Source organism: Callithrix jacchus, chromosome 12 (assembly GCF_049354715.1).
Source record: "Callithrix jacchus isolate 240 chromosome 12, calJac240_pri, whole genome shotgun sequence".
Classification (NCBI taxonomy): domain Eukaryota; kingdom Metazoa; phylum Chordata; class Mammalia; order Primates; family Cebidae; genus Callithrix; species Callithrix jacchus.
The window spans coordinates 15,263,750-15,282,957 of record NC_133513.1 but is presented as its reverse complement, the minus strand read 5'-3'; the positions used below and the strand labels follow the sequence as shown (position 1 = coordinate 15,282,957).

Here is a 19,208-nt window from a genome sequence, read left to right as displayed (position 1 = left end):
GGGTGTACTGTGTGAAAAGTTATACTTGAGGCTTTGCCAATGCAAAGAGACAACAGATCTCACCTGGTAGGACAATACCTTTTGCTAGTGCTATGGAATTGTGATGAAATTGCCATCAAACAAATAACACCATACCATAGAAAGATGTATCAGCACTTTTTGAATTAATCTGCTTTCTTGTAGCTTAGTAACTTAGCTCTAAAAATTTGTTCTGGAATACAACCTGACTTGCAAAGTACTATTTTTAAACTATACATCCTTTAAGAGCACTAATCTCCCTTTCCTACCAATTGCCAAACTAAAACACTTTCCATTTTTAATTAAAGCAACTTTACTTTTTATATAATGCTGAGCTGACCTCTCCTATATTGGAAATTTGCAAGAACACTTTTAGGGAAAAAAATATATTAAACTATCAATCATGTAGAGTTCTATTTCCACCTAGAATGTAGAAAGCTGGAAAAAGCTTTGCTCCCAACCTAACAAAAAAGGCAGATAAACTTGAAAATCATAACTTTCAAAAGTCAAGGTCACAGAGAAACTTCAATTCCTGAACTCCAAAGAAACTTCCAAAAAAGTCAGGCTCCTCCAAGGAAAGAGATTTAAGCACTGGATCACATGTGCAAAGCATAGGAGGAAGAGACATCGGGCACCATATAAGTGGATCAGAAGAATGTAGTTAAAATTTTTGACAAATTGCTAACAGCCAAGTATGGGCTGGCATGAGCAAGGTCAAATATGGGCAAGCGTGAAATTATAGAAATATTATGATTAACAGACACAAGGACAGCTTGCACATATTTACAGCCTCTTCTCCGTAGACCTTCCACAGTGAGTGTCTGGGAGAAAGATCAGAAGCAGGGGAAGGTACTGGAGAGAGCATCTCTGGGTGGCGCAGTCCTAGAGTATTGCTAGAGTCAGTGTAAGAACCTTCTCCCCAACAGAACAAAAACCTTAAGATGATTAGAGTAGGGCAGCAAATTCAGGGCATGGATGAAGACTCATTGCAGCTGGGGAAAGGCCAAAAAAAAAAATACCCACTATTCCTAGGGGAGGGGCAAGAAACAGTTACATAACAATAAAGAGGGCCAGGCACAGTGGCTCATGCCTATAATCTCAGCACTTTGGGAGGCCGGTGCAGGCAGATCAGGAGGTCAGGAGTTCGAGACCAGCTTGACCAGCATGGTGAAACCCTATCTCTACTAAAAATACAAAAAGCTAGGCGTGTTGGCATGTGCCTGTAATCTCAGCTACTCAGGAGGCTGAGGCAGAAGAATCTCTTGAACCTGGAGCAGAGGTTGCAGTGAGCTGAGATTGCACCACTGCACTCCAGCCTGGGCAACACAGTGAGACTTCCAGCCTGGGCAACACAGTGAGACTCCGTCTCAAAGAAAAAAGGAATCAGTTTACCAATAAGACACAACAATCTTAAATGTGCACGTATATAACAAAAGAATTTTAAGATATATAAAGACTGATAGACCTGAAAACTGAAAGGAGAAATGAACAAATCTACATATACTAGTGGTGACTAAAGCACCCTTCTCTCAGTAATTGATAGGACACCTAGGAGGAAAATAAGTAAGGCTATAGGAGACTTGAACAACACTACCAACCAACTTGACCTAGTTGACATTTACAGGGCACTCCACTCAACAACAGAATACATACATATTTTATTTTCAAGTGCACACAGAACATTTCCTAAGATGGACCAGATTCTACATGCAGATATACAAAGACTTTTCCAGAAAGTAGGAAAGTAGTTAAGACTTTTTAGCTCATTTTTTTTTCTGAGACAGAGTCTCACTCTGTCACCCAGGTTGGAGTGCAAGTGCAGTGGCACGATCTCGGCTCACTGCAACCTCCACCTCCCATGTTCAAGCAATTCTCATGCCTCAGCCTCCGAGTAGCTGGGGTTACAGGAATGTGCCACCATGCCTAACTAATTTTTGTATTTTTAGTAGAGATAGGGTTTCACCATGTTGTCCAGGCTGTTCAAACTCCTGGCCTCCAGTGATCTGCCTGCTTCATCCTCCCAAAGTGCTGGGATTACAGGTGTGAGCTGCCACACCTGGCTTTCAGCTCATTCTTTAGGCAGCATTATCCTAATACCAAACCAGATTAAAAAATGAAAGAAATGGAAATTAAAAAAGGAAAGAGAAGGAGAGAGAGAGAAAGAAAAAGAAGAAAGGGAGAAAGCCAACTGCAGAATACAGCTATCCAATAGTGCTTTCTGCTATGATGGAAATTTCTACACTATTCAATATGATAGCCATTAGCTACATTTTAAGTAGTCCTTAAAACATGGCTGATGTGACTGAGGAAATAAATTCTTAATTTTATATTGTAATTTCATCCATTTATATTTAAATTGACATAGTACATGTGGCTAAGGGTTACCACATTGGATGGTGCAGCTGTTGACCAATGGGCCTAATGAGCATAGATACAAATATACTAAAAAATATGAGCAAATGTTATCCAGCAATATATAAGAAGAATAGCATCATGACTAAATCAGGTTTACCCTAAGAATGCAAGGTTGGTTCCACATTTAAAATTCAATCAATGTATTTCCCCATATCAGCAGACTAGAGGGAAAACCATATGATCCTATCAATAGAATCAGAAAAAAACTGTCCAAAAAATTCACTATCCATTCACAATAAGATCTCATAGCGAGTTAGGAATTAAATGTAATTTATTCTACCTGTTAAAGGACATCTGCAAAAAACTACAGGAAATTTGCTTAATAGTGAAAGTTTGAACACTTTCCCCTAAGATTAGGAACAAGGTAAGGATATCCACCCTCATCAGTCTTAGTTAACATCATACTAGAGGTCCTAGCTAAAGCAATACAGTAACAAAAAGAAATAGAATGTATACAGATGCCCCCACAGGATAAATAATGTCCAAATGACTCTTTCTTCAGGACCCCTTCCTTAGAATGCCATAAACCTTTGAATCAAAACTTCAAACCATGGCCACTGAGTAAAATAAATGTAAAAAAATTTTTTTTAATTAAAAAAAATTTAGAAACTTCAAACTAAACCTTCTGGCCCAAGTTCTACAAGTCAAATAGAATCTTACTCTCTTCTTTCCCCCTAAATGATTGTTTGTTTTTAACGTCTCCTTTGCCTTCTGCTTAGACACCTGAGCTACCATATATCCTCATTTCTTATGCAAAAAAAAGTACTTCAGGGTGATTTTCTATTATTAATTTTTTTTACTGATACATACTAGATGTACATATTTTAGGGGTACATGTGATAATTTAAGACATGCATATTGTTTGTAAAATCAAATCAGTGTAATTAGGATATCTGTCACCCCAAATATTTATTTTTATGCTAGAAATGTCCAAATTATTCTTTTAGCTATTTTTAAAATATACAATAGATTATTGTAAACTATAGTCACTCTACTGATCTATCAAATACTAAGTCTTATTTCTTCTATCAAACTATATATTTATACCCAGGGTGGTTTTCTTGTTTGTTGATTCATTTCCAGAGGCTCCAAGTTCAGACTAGAATATAATATGAAAAGGGTTATGGTTTTTAGGTTTTATGTGCAAACACAAAAGATTCATTCAAGGAATGTTTCCAAGAGAAACCCATGAAAGAAAAGAGAAGCAAGACAAAGGAGAGAAGGCCAATCAGTGATGCAGTTCCAGAAAGAATTCCATAAGGAGAGTTTGAGGCCCTGGAACTTAAGGCAATTCTGAAGTTAATTTGTACCTCTTAGTTGTTCCAAGCCAGGGCCAGGGCCAGGGGAATGGGTCTTCAAACATGCAGCCTGTGCTTTGTGGCTACTCTCAGGAAGCGCATACATTCCCAGGCACTTCCTTTATCAGGCTTCAATAACCCAAGAACAGTCTTCAAAAAAAAGAGCTCCAGATGTGAGCTCTTAGAAGTAAAAACAAACCAAAAGCCAGTGGTCACACAAAAAAATAGAATGTACATACATCTGGGCAGAGCATCGGTTTCATTCATCTCATACCCATTTATTGAGCATCTGTTTGGAACCAAATCTCCTGCTAGGCTCTTTACAAACATTATATCTCATTTAACCTTCATAAAAACACTGAAAGATCTGTATTGGTTTTTCATATTCTCATTTAATCCTGACAGCAGTACTCTATGAGGAAGCTCTTACTAGTTCCATTTTAAAGATTATAGCATTGAGGCTCTGAGAGGTTAAATAACTTTTTCAAAGTCATATAGCTAGTAAATGGCAGGGGTGGGCTTCAAAGCAGGGTCTATCTGGCCTCTGCCAAGTTTGTTCCTGCTTTTTCTTTTATGTGTCATGTCTCTTTTCCTCTTCTCTCACACATTATTCCCATTAAGTACTGAAGTCCCTCTTGCTTCCCAAACCTATGCCCGTAATCCCATGAGCAGTTTCTCCTATTTAGTATGTTTTCACTGTTCACACTCTGGGCCCCTAGCTAAACGTACCTTCTCATGTCCCAGGATTCTGTTAATTCCGTACTTTCTGCTGGGTATCTGGTTGGAAAGGACCTCATTGATAAAATTGGAGCCAGGAATTAATGATTGGAGATGGAAGGATAGAACTTTGTCTTAACTCAGATGAATGGATTTCTATCTATTCTCAATAATTCAAATTAGAAATTCAGTGGGAATTGGAATATATGAAGACTCTGATTTGACCACATGCAATAAACAAGGGAATTGAAGAGGATGGTCTTTGAAAAGAGCTTTTATAGAATATCCAAGAATTCTCTCCATAACTGTAGCATTCCCTTACCCAATTCCTCAAAGCATCTTCTTTTCTCACTCTCTCAAGCCTTCCCAGATACATGCAGCCTGTGCTTTGTGGCTACACCTTTCTTTGTGGCCAGAAGAAAGGTCTCCAAATTCTCCAGTGGAGTGGCCCAGCACTTTCTGCTCACCTCCTCTCTGGATGACAAATGCTAAACAATGAACAAAGCATTTCAAATCACCAAGCAGTTTTCCTCATGCCTTAAGTGTAAGCAGTAGAGAAACTTCTTTCAGTAGGCATGTCCCAGGCAAATGGAACTGAGCCAAAGAGAGAGTGGAAAGCCTGCCTGCCATACTGTGCTGGGGACAGGAGTGACCAGGTGGAGGGAATAACCACAACTACCTCTAGGAGCTTGCCTGGACAGTGGCTTAAAAATGACAGTAGAAACAAAATGGCATTTTGTGAGATGGAAAAAGCTGAGATAAAACAATCTGAGGATATCTCCACAGATAAAAATAGCTAACAGTCATTGGGCGCCTACTGTGTGCCATGTGCTTTTTATTATTTGTATTATTTATAGTCTTTTATTTATAGGTCATCTTAATTCTCACATATTCCTATAAAATAGGTATGCTGTAATTCTGATGTTACAGACAAGGAAAGTAAGGCTCAGAGAGACTGAGTAATTTGCCCAAGGTCACACAGTATATAGAAGTTATAGTCATGAGTCGCAACTAACCCTGTCAGGCTTTAAAGCCACACCTTTATTATAAGCACAGTAGTAATATACCCAGCCTCTGAGGTTAAACACTCTTCAAACCTCAGCTATGCCACATACTGGCTGTGCATCTCTATTAGTTTACTAGGATTTCTGCAACCATGTAGTATACACTGGGTGACTTAAACAACAGAAATTTCTTACACAGTTCTGGAAGCCAGAAGTCCAAAATCAAGGTGTGATGGCAGGGTTGGTTCCTTCTGAGTGCTACCAGAGATAATCTGTTCCATGCATCTGGCCTGGTTTCCAGCGGTTTGCTGGCAGTCCTTGGCATTCCTTGGCTTAGTGAAGCATCTCTGCCTTCACCTTCACATAGACTTCTCCCTGCATGCCTCTCTGTGACCAAATTTCCATTTTATTTATTTATTTATTTAGAGATAGAGTCTCTCTCTGTCACTCAGGCTAGAGTGCAGTAACACAATCTCAGCTTACTGTAGCCTCTGCCTCCTGAGGTCAAGGGATTCTTCTGCCTCAGCCTCCTGAGTAGCTGAGACCACAGGTGCATGCCACTATGCCCAGCTAATTTTTGTATTTCCAGTAGAGACAGGGTTTCAACATGTTGGCCAGGCTGGTCTTGAACTCCTGATGATCTGCCACCCTCGGCATCCCAAAGCACTGGGATTACAGGCATGAGCCACCAACACCAGGCCAAATTTTTATTTTTTAAATAAGGACACAAGTCATATGGAAATAAGGCCAACCCTAATAACCCCATCATAACTAGTTATAACTGAAATTGATATAAGAGTTACAAAGAAATTATTTAGGCAGATAGGGTACAGGAGTCCTCAGTAAGGTTTTTCTTTTAATGAAAAGCAGCCCTCAAATCATTTTTTCTAACAATGAGCAGCTTTAAAATTGAGCTGCCGACATAGACAAGCAAGCTAGAAACTTGCATCAGTGAATGCTGGAAGTTGTGCCAAGAAGAAAAGGCTACCTGGACTAGACATGTTCAAAATGGCAACTCCATGCTCCCTTCTCTTTGCCAGGATGTGTATAATAACGAACAGACAGCACGGCCCCGCCCAAGTGGAAAGCTCATTTGCATAATAAGATTAGGGTGGGGCAGCCAGCCTTCCTCATGTGCTATGTAAATGTCACATCTGATCCAACCAGTCTGTGGGTCCTACGTAATTCAGATACCACCTCCTCAACTCTGTCTATAAAATTCAGTGAATTCCTCTGGGAAGGATTTTCCCTTTCCAGCATCCCTCTGTCTCATAAGAGAAAGAGAGCTGTTCTCCTCTTTCTTTTGCCTATCAAATCTCCACTCCTAAACTCACTTCTTGTGTGTGTGTTTCTGTGTCCTTAATCTTCTTGGCATGAGACAACAAACCTTGGGTATTACCCCAGACAACAATGCTTCTTTACAATGATGCTGTTTCCAAATCAAGTTTCATTTGAAGGTATTGGAGGTTAGGACTTCAACATAGGAATTCATGGCAGGGTTTTTGGAGGGAAGGGGCACATAATTCAACCTATAATAGTTGGCAATTACTTTTTCTCCCTGTATCTCATTGTTTTCATCTATCAAGTGGGACTATAATTGGATTGTGAGAATTAAAGGAATTAACAGGCATAAAGCACCTAGAACAGGGGCTCAACAAACCTATCACCCAAAAGCCAAGTACAACCTGCCACCTCTTTTTGTACAGCAAGCCAGCTAAGAATAGTTTCTATGTTTTTTAAGGGTCAGGAAAAAATTAAAAGAATAATATTTCATGACATATGAAAAAAGAGATTAAAATTTCAATGTCCATAAATAAAATCTTAGAACTCAGCCACGCTCACTCATTTACATATCGCCTGCCGCTGCTTTTGCACTACAATGGCAGAATTGAAGAGCTGCAACCTCTACAGAGACTACATGGGCCACAGAGCCTAAAATATCTACTATCTGGCCAGTTATGGAAAATGTTTGCCGACCATTGACCTAGGAGGTTACCCAGCCTGTCAAAAGCACTGTCTTAATTTGGCGTATGACTCTGTTTTTCCCTTTTCTTTTACCATAAGAGGAATTATCTGCCTCTGTGTTTCCTTTTGTAGCAAAGATAATTTTTTTGTTGTTTTCGAGATGGAATCTCGCTCTGCCACCCAGGTTGGAGTGCAGTGGCGCCATCTAAGCTCATTGCAACCCCCGCTTCCCAGGTTCAAGCAATTCTCCTGCCTCAGCCTCCTGAGTAGCTGGGATTACAGGCACGCGCCGCCACACCCAGCTAATTTTTGTATTTTTAGTAGAGTCGGGGTTTCACCATGTTGGTCAAGCTGGTCTCGAACTCCTGACCTCGTGATCCCCCTGCCTTGGACTTCCAAAGTGCTGGGATTACAGGTGTGAGCCACTGTGCCCTGCTGAGAAGATAATTTTTAACTCCTATGATGGAAGACAGAAGATGTCCCTAACCAGAGCCAGTCCTCATGTGTCCTGGTGGTGGGGGAACCCAGTCCTCCCCAACTCCTCCCCTGAATTGTCTGGTTTCCCCCATGATGTTCAACAGCTGCTCCCCTGGCTACATCAAGTCCAGGCCAGTGAGCTTGCTTCTCTCCCACTTGTCTCAGCAATTTTGTTTTCCCCTGCTGCACAAGTTCCCAAAAGCTCCAGCGAGTCCAAAGGTGAGCACTTCCAACCCTTTAATTATTGACATCTGAGAAATTCTAAGGACTTTTTCCCTTTCAGTCACATCAGCAGTTGGCATCCCAAGCACAACACTCCTCCCTCCTGTCAGAAGCTTCTGCCTCCTTTCTACAAATTGTAGCAAATTTGCATTTTTTGTGTTTCATTTTTCACTGGCCAAAAAAAGACGTGAAGTGCCATGTTAGTTGGATGGTTCATCTGGGATACCCAGGAGGAAGGGGGCAGAGGAAGGTGGTGTGGACAAGACAGCAGTGTGTGGGGGTGTTTGCGGAGAGGGAAAAAGAATATTTCCATGCGGAGTCAGCAAAACTGGCAAACATGGAGAAAAAAAATTCACAGTTCAGATGGGGAGAAGAAACACTTGTTCTTGCAATGATTTGAAGCGTGGAGAGTTTAATTGCCAAGGAGACCACAATTGTTTGGTTCCACATTTTCATGGCTGTGTGTTGGATGGTATGTGGTGTTCTCTCAATGTTTTTTTTCCTTTCAGAATTATAGGATCTAGGAATAAAACCAAGTTATAGGCAGATTAAAGTCTTTAACGCCTAATGAAAGGTTTTTATTCAGCCATATGCATTCAGCCTCAGAATTTCTCATCCAGATCTCCCAGTTGCCATTGAGGAGGAATGAGAAATTCTAAAAATAAGTCAGCTACATGCACAGTCCCTCTGAGGTCAGACCATTGTCCCCAAGGAGGACACAGCTGTTGTTATTGCCATTGTTATGCCAGTGTGGCTCGAGTCACACTAAGAAGGGGATGCCTCTGTGATGGGAACATGGGGGAAGAAAACTCTCCCCAAAAAGAACACCAGCATGGTTCCCAAATGACCCCATGTTCTAGAAAAGTCTCTTCCTATGCAAATTTTTGTTTCCCCTAGTCCTGATCACCCTTCAGTTTTTCTCATTTCACTCAATGGCCACCCCAGATTCAATTACTGAGACCAAAAATCTTGGTGTTGTCTCTGATACCTCCTTTTCTCCTACACCCCACATCCAATATGCTGACAAATTCTGCTAGTTCTATCCAGGACTGGTTACATAATTGGTGTGGTGCGGCCCAGAATAAAAATGCAGAGCCACTGTCCACACGTCACATGCCCATAAAGTCAGCCCTGGTTCTACCTACAAAAACACATCTGAAATCTGACCACTTATATCCTCCACTGTGAACAGCCTGGTGTGAGCTCCCACCTGGGAGCCTGCAGAGTCCCCTTTCTGGCCTCCTGGCTTCTGTGTTGAACCCTTCTGTCTATTTGCAGCACAGCAGCCAGAGTAATTCACATGACATCTCTCTTCTGCTGAAAACCCTCTGCTGGCTCTTCATGTCACCCAGAGTAAAAGCCAAAGTCCTCCCAATGGCCAGGAAGCCTGTTCCCATACCCAGGACCTCTCTACCCTCACTTCTGACTGTCCTCCTTGTACTTTGCTTCAGTCACAGCAAGGTCTCTGATTGTCTCAAACCAGCCAGGCATGTTCTTCCTTCTGTCATTTCACCTTGTTCCTTCTGCCGGCAGCTCATATGTCACCTGTGCACACTATGTATGTATGCTCCCCCTCACATATTTTAAGTCTTATTCATTCAACAAATATATTTTGAGCACCAATGGCATGCCAGATACTATTTTTGGCACAGATGGTTGAATCCAGCATCTCTCTGATCACTGCTGAGGTACAGCATCATTTCCTAGATTTATTGGCCATTTTATAGCTTTTTTTTTTCTGTAAATTGTCTACTTGCCTTATGTAACACTTACATAGTACTTCCTCTGCACCAGACACCATTCTAACAACGTCTTAAAGAGGCACTGTTGTTATTCCAATTTTACAAATGAGGAACCTGATTAAGTGACTTACCTGAGACCATGCACCCATTTTTCTACTGTGTAGTTAATTTTTATCATATTTATTTGTAGGAACTCTTTGTACATAATGGCTATTATCTGCTTGAGTGTTATGAATTCCGCTGTCTGCCTGAAAAGGGAAAGACTCACCATGTTGCCTCCAACTATCCTTGGACCATGTTTTTCATCCACGAAGCTGTATATACTAATCAGTGAGAGCATTTCATTTTAGCTTGTGTATTAGTTATCTATTGCTGTGAAACAAATTATCTCCACTGAGCAAAAAAAATAGCAACTGAAAATCACAAATATTTATTTTCTTACACATATAGTAAGGGACAGGGGTTTAAGAATAGCTTAGTTTCATGGTTCTATCAAGCACTGTCAAGTGGTTCTGGTGGCTTGCAGTGAAGCTCTCAGCTGGCGTCGTAGCCATCTCAAGATTCAACTGGGGTAGAACTTCATGTGTTTTCCAGCAGGCCTCGGTTTTTCTCTGGTTTTTGACCAGAGGCCTCATTTCCTCATCACCATGGACCTCTCCACAGGGCTTCTCACAATATGGCAGCTGGCTTCCCCTCAAGGGGGAGGAGGAGTGAGATGGTCAAAGCCTCAGTCTTTTATAACCTATCATCAGAAATGACATCTCATTATTTCTTCCAACCCTGGTACAACGTGGGAGGAGATCATCCTTGGGTGTAAATACCAGGAGGCAAGAATCACTGGTTCCATCTTAGAGAATAGCTACCACATGTTGGGTCCATTATTATTTTCTAGTATTTACTTGTTTTGGAAATACACACATGCTGAGTGACACTTTTGAATAGGAGAAACTCAGAGTCCTATATCTCAGCGATGGAGTCCCAAAACTAAGGGGCTGCTGTGACAAAATACCATAGACTGAGTGGCTTATAAACAACAGAAATTTATTTCTCACAGTTCGGGAGCCTGGAAGTCCAAGATCAGAATGCCACCATGATGAAGTTCCAGTGAAGACTCTCTTCAGATTACAAATGGCATACTTCTCATTATATTCTCACATGGCAGAGAGCAGAGGGAGAAGAAGCAAACTCCTGTGTCTTTTTAACTTGCTATGTTGCCCAGGCTGGTCTTGAAACCTTGGCTTCAAGCAGTCTCCCAGACCTTGGCCTCCCAAAGTGCTGGGATGACAGGCATGAACCACCATGCCCAGACTCTCTCATGTCTTTTTATAAAGGCACTAATCCCATTCACAAGGGCGCCATCTTTATGACCTAATTACCTCCCAAAGGCTTTGCCTCCTAATGCCATCCCACTGGGAGTTAAACACATAATCAGTCCATAGCAGGATTTATACCTTCCACTATCCCCTAAGCTCAAGACTTCTGTTGCAACTAAGAAAAGCCCTCTGCTTATTTTAAGCAGGAAGAAGGGTTATTTAAAGGATGTTGGATACTTTACAGAATCTACAGAAGGGCTGAAAGATTACACATTTGAAGGCTACACAGCCAGGCACAAGGTGGAAAATTCATCCTTAGAGTAAATCCAGTGAAGACATCATAGCTTGCACGCCTGACACTACCAACAGTGGACACCCATGTTGCTACTAGAATCTAGAGCTGCAACTAGAATGAGGAAGTGGCTGCTTCTGTTTGCCAGAATGGACTTTTGAGTGGTTCTCCTTCTTCACAAGCTTTTGATTCTAATTCTAGGGCAGAGCCATTTGACTGGCAGAACCCTATGATGAGTCATTTAATGAGTCTGTGTCCTAGCGGCAAATGACACTGAGAAAGCAACTGTCCATCCTTTTCAGCTTATATGCAAGAAGTCAGACCACCTTATATTCTATCATTTGGAAGATTCCTTTAAACATAAAAACTTTAGATGTTGAGCAGACAAAAAAGTATGGCAAATAAATATCTACTACACCTACAAAATTTGGTTAGAGAACAGAGCATATTTACCTAACCTGGAAAAGATCTTAGACACAGAACATCTAGGAAGTTCAATGACCTCACTTTACTAATGAGGAAATCAGGGCCCTGAAAAGTGAAAGGAATTGCCTAACGTAATATAGGAAGTAAATTGACAAGAGGCAAGACTTTTCCTCTTGGATCCAGACTCCAAGATGAGGTTCTTAATCTCTATCATGGTATAGATCTCTGTTTCATGATTTGGTGAAGACTGTGGACTCTTTCTCAGTATCACAATTTTTAAAATTATCTGTTTCCAAGCCTCCTCCACAGAGCTTAGTAATCAGAAGAGAACTACCACTTGTTGTACACCTGCTGAGAGCATTAGGCCCTGTGAGTGATAAGAGAGGCAATATGGGTCAGGCGTGGTGGCTCACGCCTATAATCCTAGCACTTTGGGAGGCTGAAGCAGACAGATAACCTGAGGTCAGAAGTTTGAGATGAGCCTAGCCAGTATGGTGAGACCCCATCTGTACTAAAAATACAAAAAAAAAAAAAAGAAAAAAAATTAGCCAGGTATGGTGATGCACTCCTGTAGTCCCAGCTACTTTGGAGGCTTAGGCACGAGAGTTGCTTGAACCCAGAGACAGAGGTAGCAATGAGCCAAGACTGTGTCACTGCACTCCAGCCTGACAACAGAGAAGACTCCATCTCAAAAGAATAAAAAGAGAGAGAGAGGCACTATTGCAGGGTGGTCCAGAGAGTGGGGATCCTGGAGCCAGGCTGCCTGGTTTGATAACCAGCTCCATGACTAGTATGAGTTTTGGCAGGTTGTGCCTCATTTCCTCATCTGTGAAATGGGAATATCACAACCTCATAGGGTTGTCATAAATATTCTTAAGTTAATAGATGTTAAACCTTTGGAGGTTAAACATTCCATAAATGTTAAATTCCAAAAATTTAAATATTTATGCCTAAACATTCCATAAATATTAAATATCATTCTTTACTTATCTTGTTTCAGAATTCTCAGATCATTCTTTAGAAAAAGGAAACAGAGACTCAGAAAAGTGAAAGGGCCTGCTGAAAGTCCCAGAGGTAGCAGGTAGCAGAGCTGAGAGTTGAAGCGAGGTCGCAGAGACTGCCTCCCTATCCAGTCTGACCACAGTCTGTGTCCTCCCAACACCCAGCCAGCAGGATGCTGTGTCCAGGGCTGTTCTTACATCTTTACTTTACAGTAGCCTCCCTCATCCATGGAGGATGCATTCAAAGACCCCCTCAGTGGGTGCCTGAAACCATGGATATCACTAACTCCTCTATAGACTATGTTTCTTCCTGTACATACAGACCTGTGATAAAGTTTAACTTGCAAATTGACCACAGCAAAAGATTAGTAACAATAACTAATAACAAAATAGAACAATTATAACAGTATACTATTCACAATTTCACAGATAGATTTGTTTTTTCTGTAGATCTTAGTATCATCAGTGTATTAGTCTGTTCTTGCACTGCTGATAAAGACATAACCAAGACTGGGTAATTGATAAAGGAAAAGAGGTTAACTGACTATGTGGCTGGGAAGGCCTCACAATCATGGTGGAAGGTAAAAGGGACTTCTTACATGGTGGCAGGCAAGAGAAAGCTTGTGCAGGGAAACTCCCCTTTATAAAACCATCAGCTCTCCTGAGACTTACTATCAGGAGAACAGCACAGGAAGGATCTACCCTTATTATTCAATTACCTCCCACCAGGTCCATCCCATGACACCTGGGAATTGTGGGAGCTGTAATTCAAGATGAGATTTGGGTGCAAACACTGTCAAACCATATCACTCAGCATAAATTTTTCTTTTCTTATTAAATCAGGAACTTTTACCTTTTCACTTAAAGGAAGCACTTTTTAGCTTCTCTTTGGTGTGTCCAAATTGCCAGCATTACTGCTTTTGCACGTAGGGACCAGTATTAAGTAAAATAAAGATTACTTGAACATCACATAAGATTCCATCATGTTACTGAGAATGGTGGGCAATTTAAAACTTATGAATTGTTTATTTCCAGAATATTCCACTTCATATTTTCAGACTGAAGTTGACCATAGGTGACTGAAACCACAGAAAGTGAAATTGTATATAAGGGAGAAACTACTGTATTCCTAAAACTCATATCACCACTGGAGAAAATGAGACCCTGTCTAGCCACTCCTCTCTGAAATACTCTTCGACCAAATGCTACTCTCCAAATTGCTCTGCGCATGGCAGAGTTGTAATTATTCAACTTGATGCTTGACTGGGGAAAGAGAGACAATGACCTGAGATATTTTATTTCAGTAAAGGCAAGCAACTTAGAAAACTCTCCTGCTTGAAATAGACAAACTTCTGAATAACTTAGCAAATGACCCTTTGAGGGGGCAGGACACACACACACACACACACACACACACACACCAAGGTCATAAAATCTGTGCCCTTGGCTCTGGTAGGAAATCAATCAAGGCATCACAGATAGGATTCACTCCTATATGCAGAATTCCACTTTATTGGTTTTCTATTACCAACACATCAAATTACTACAAACTCAGTGGTTTAAAACAACACAAATTTATTATCTTACAATCGTGGAGGTCAGAAGTCCAACATGTGTCTCACTAGGCTAAAATCAAGGCATCAGCAATGCTGTGTTCCTTTCCTTTTTTCTTTTCTTTTCTTTTTTTTTTTTTTTGGAGACAGTGTCTCACTCTGCCACCCTGGCTGGAGTGCAGTGATGTAATCTTGGCTCACTGCAACCTCAGCCTCCCAGGTTCAAGCAATTCTCCTGCCTCAGCCTTTTGAGTAACTGAGGCTGCAGGCACACGCCACCACACCCGGCTAATTTTTTGCATTTTTAGTAAAGACAGGTTTCACTATGTTGGCCAGGATGGTCTCAATCTCCAGACCTCATATCTGCCCTCCTTGGCCTCCCAAGGTGCTGGAATTACAGGCATGAGCCACAGCACACAGCCTGCTGCGTTTCTTTCTAAGGGTACTTGAGGAGAAGCCATCTTGTCTTTTCCAGTTTTTAGAGGTTACCTGCACTCCTGGGTTCTCAGTTCCCTTCTATCTTCAAAGCCAGTAATGGCTGGTGGAATACATCTCACAAGACCATCTCTCTGACCCTCATGCTTCTTCCTTCCTCTTCCACAGTTAAGTGCCCTGTGCTCCCTTTGGGTTCAACTGGATATTCCAGGATAGTCTCACTACCTTAGAGTAATCTGATTAGCCACCTTAATTCCATCTGCTGCCTTGATTCCTCTTTGCTGTGTAACATCCTGTAATTACAGGTCCTGGTGATGAGGACATGGACATCTTGGGGACTCATTATTCTGCCCCTGCACTAGTTTTTGCTGTCCATCTCCCCATTGGCTTGCCTCACTGCTAGTTCCCTGGCATCTAGAACAATAATGTTCTCAAAGGCAGCGCCCAAAAACCATTTGTTTGATACTTTGAACATCTGCAAATTCATTCATCTCCTAGTCTAAAAGCAATTAATCTCCAGAATTATTTTCCTGTAGCCTAAAATTGTTTGTATGTTAATGCACAGGTACTTAGGATGAGACAGAAGTCAGAGGCACAAGGGTTACCAGGAAGGAGAATAGAAATCTCACGTGGAAACCACAGCACCTTTCAACAACCAACTCTGAAGTTCGTTTGGCATTCGTGGTCCATCGTTGACCTGGAATAGACATAATGACAAGCAAGGTAAGGGGGATTTAAATGACTCAGAAGAAGTACAGAGCAAAGACACTCAATAAACATAGATGTTTAGAACTTAAAGAGGTATCCAAGGCTCTCCATCCCTGTGTTTCCCCTCTGGTCCCAACGATGCTAATCATTTTAGGTGGGACACAAAGCACTAAAACACAGATTCACAAAATGGGAAAGTCCTCTCCCTTTAAATTGTCTGCAGTCTTTCCTATCATGTAAAATGAAGTCTCGGGTTGGTGTTGCTCAGCCTTTGATACCTGCCTAATACTGGTTCATCTCCTTTTTAACAAAGAGAGAGCAAGTATCTGGCTACAGACTGGGTCAGGCTCCATTTCCCTGGGGTTTGTGTCCCAGCAGTGCAGGTGGCAAAGAACAGCTGGTTTGAGGGGCACGAGGGCCAACTCCCTCTCTTCACTATTGAGAAAACCGTGGCCCAGAGAGGAGAGGTAACTTTCTGAATGTCACAGAGCTGATCTCCTGCACCCTGTCTCCTCCATTCTAACCCACTGTCTTCCTCCTGTGTGTGAAAGTACGTAAGAAATAACAGGAAAGGAAACAAGCCATCCATCCCTAAAGGAATGAAAGAATAGAATGGGAAGGGTAGGAGGATGAATGCTTCCCTCTCTGGGCAGCCTGCTGAGTGCCAGACCATGGAGAAAAGACAGGAGAATGCCGGGGAGCAGAAGGAAAAATGAAGCAGTCAAACTCCCTGCTGTCAGGGAAGCCTGCTCCATTCTGGCTGCAGCTACTGCCAGAAGGGATGCTCAAGGTTTGCAGAGAGAGACCGAAAAGTAATGCCAAGAAGCAGCTGAGGGGTAGGCCAGAAGCTCTGGGGTTCACCCATGACCTACGAGGGTGGACTTCAGATGGAGGGTGCCAGGCTGATCTTGTGAGCCAGGTGGACCACTCAAAAGTTCTACCCTATACCGCTTAACCACCCAGACCTCAAGAAAGCCAGCCCTGCCCCTCCTCCAGCCAAGCAGCCTCTTGGCAGATGCACAGATGGCTCTGAATTACTGACAGCCAAAATTACCTTTCCAGGAAAATGCTTCCACCTTCCGAAAAGGACACTGAGAAAATATTGCATATAGCAAAGGATTTCAAACTTTTTTAAAGCAGATGATTCTGTCAATGAACAAATATGCTCATTATTCAAAGATTTGGCAATCAGAGTTTCAAAAAAAGTATTTGACTAGAGCATAGTGAGTGCACAAAAATGCGTTTTTAGATTAATGTGTATGTAAAAAAAATAAAAGTACCACTGCTCATGAAAATTGGAGGGAGAGTAGGTTTCGGGGCTCCAGCTCCTTGCCCCAACTCTGTCACCTCTTGTGAGTAGCTGATTACAGCTTGAAAAGCACTGAGCATCCTCCCTGCTCCCGTCCTTGCCATGCTGAAAGACGCATGAGCCTGAGTTTTCATTGGGTTTAAATTCACCTGTGTTTGAAAAACAGGAGCAACATGAGTCTAAAATTTAAATGACCTTTGTTCAGCAAAGCTTGACCAGATGTCGGAGTTGCAAAATCAAAGCTTTTACAATTAAGTCTTGGGTGCTGGCTGTTTTGGCTGGTTGGGCTTTACCTCCCATCCCCGCATAGTTCCCCTATCTGTAATATGTTGCTACATAACAAATCACTCCAAAACTTCAGGTTGGTTCAAAACAATCATTGTTTATTTCCTTCACCATTCTGACCCAAAAGGGTTAGCAATTTCGGCTGGGTTCTCAGGGAGATTCTTCTGGCCTGGACTGGATTTGCTGGTCTCAAATGAGATTTATGCATATGTCTGAAATCAGTGGTCAGTTAGCCATTAGTTTGATGGTCATTGGTCAATTGATGGTCAATTAGGGCAGCCTAAGGATGGTTTTACTCCTGGGGTTGGCTGGTGGTTGGCTGGCTGCAGCAGGGGCAACCATGGGGTGCAGGGGTGTGAGGATGGTCTCCTGTCATCCATTATGCTAGCCTGGGCTTGTTAACATACTGGTGGAGGATTCCAAAAATAAGAAGGGAGAACCATGCAAGGACTCTTGAGGCCTGAGCTCAGAACAAGTACTGATACTCTGCTACCAAGAGCATCTCCTTCTGAATGAGAGGCACATGATAGCCAGTTTTGCAGTGTACTGCAAAGAGACACAGAGGTACTTGCCAGAAGTGGTGGGAAGGAGAAGAGTTCATTTTGGAAGCCCCAATTGCCTAGGGGTTAAATGATGCACTTATAATCCATTGACTTGTACCCATAAGGCCCAAGTGATGGGAAACTGGATTCCCAAATGTCTCTTACTTCCCAACACACGCCATAATGGAGCATGGCAGAAACCCTGATCCATCTCCTGCCCTCAAGAATCAAAAGCAACCTCATTCTTTCATCGAAGGCCAGACTTCTGAGTCTCCAGTCTTCTCTCTACCTCTTGTACTCACAACACATACCACCTATCTAGACCCGCATTCTCCTTCTCTAGCAGTGCCCCCATCTCCATGTCAGCCCAACACACACACTGCTGGATATGCAAAGAAAACTGACCACAATGGAGATAATTCAAAATGCAAATTGTCACAAAGAATAGCAGTAATGCTCGCCATACCTGCATTCAAATCTTCAGCTCCACCACTTCCCACCTGAATGACCTTGGGCAAGTTACTCAACCTCTCCAAACCTCAGTTTCTTTATCTGTCATGGAGATGCCTTACTCAATTGTACCCATAATATAAACATGCGGAGAATACATACTGTATGCCAGGAACTGTCCTAAGACCTTTGCTATATAAACCCATTTGATCATTCTAACAACTCTATGAAGTAAGGTTTTACTCTATGAAGTAAGGTTTTGCTATTTTTATTCTTATTTTATATAGGAGAGAATTGAGATTCCTAGAGGTCAGTCACTTGGCCATGGCCACATAGTTACTAAATATCAAAGACAGAATTCAAAATCAAAGTCTGGCTCCCGAATGCTTGCTTTAGCCACTATACTTAATTTTTATGTGGCAGATAAGCTTTTTTGCAAGTGGTGATTCCAATTACCCTAGAGTAGAGATCAAGAGGCAGAATCCATGCTCATTGGAGCATATGTGCTATAATTGATTGGCAATGTCTGCCATAGACACGGGACTGAGGAGCAGTGGTATGGTCCAGTACATAGTTTGCAACTCTGACTTATCTTCACTATACTGCTTCCAGACATTGTCTGATTCTGAAGAGTCCCCTCTGGATTGGATAAAACACAGGACTTTACAGAATTTCTACCCAATAACTCACATTATGTACTTACACATTGAAGGCACTCCCCCTCCCCTTCCAATCCTCTTGACTTCCATACCTGATACCTCTTGCCCCCTTAGTCTGGTCTCAAGGTGGATTTACAATCCACAGTAGCATTTGGGATGGGCACACACACACTCCACTGGTTTTTGGAAGGTGGTACCATGCTGTGTTTGCTCACCACAAAGAACAAATGCTCAGAGGCTGTGGGGAAAGGATTGTGAAACAAACAAGGAATTTCTCTGACATCTCAAATTTTGTCTTGAAAACTCATGTGACTTTTACATTTGATTTTGTATCATACCTATATAAGTTAATTTTGTATTGCCTTTCATCATAAATA

General features: G+C 41.8%; 1 long non-coding RNA gene across 5 annotated transcripts in view; it reads left to right on the top strand.

Moving 5' to 3' along the window:
• LOC108594046 (uncharacterized) overlaps nt 1–19,208 on the top strand; it is a 283,377-nt gene that overhangs the window by 199,167 nt on the left and 65,002 nt on the right. For 4 of the 5 annotated variants that reach the window (XR_013524642.1, XR_013524645.1, XR_013524644.1 and 1 more), the window contains exon 3: nt 15,444–15,601. This is a non-coding gene — a long non-coding RNA (uncharacterized LOC108594046). Of the gene's footprint in view, nt 1–15,443; nt 15,602–15,899; nt 19,200–19,208 lie in introns of those variants that run through there. The other variant, XR_013524646.1, reaches the window with a different exon arrangement.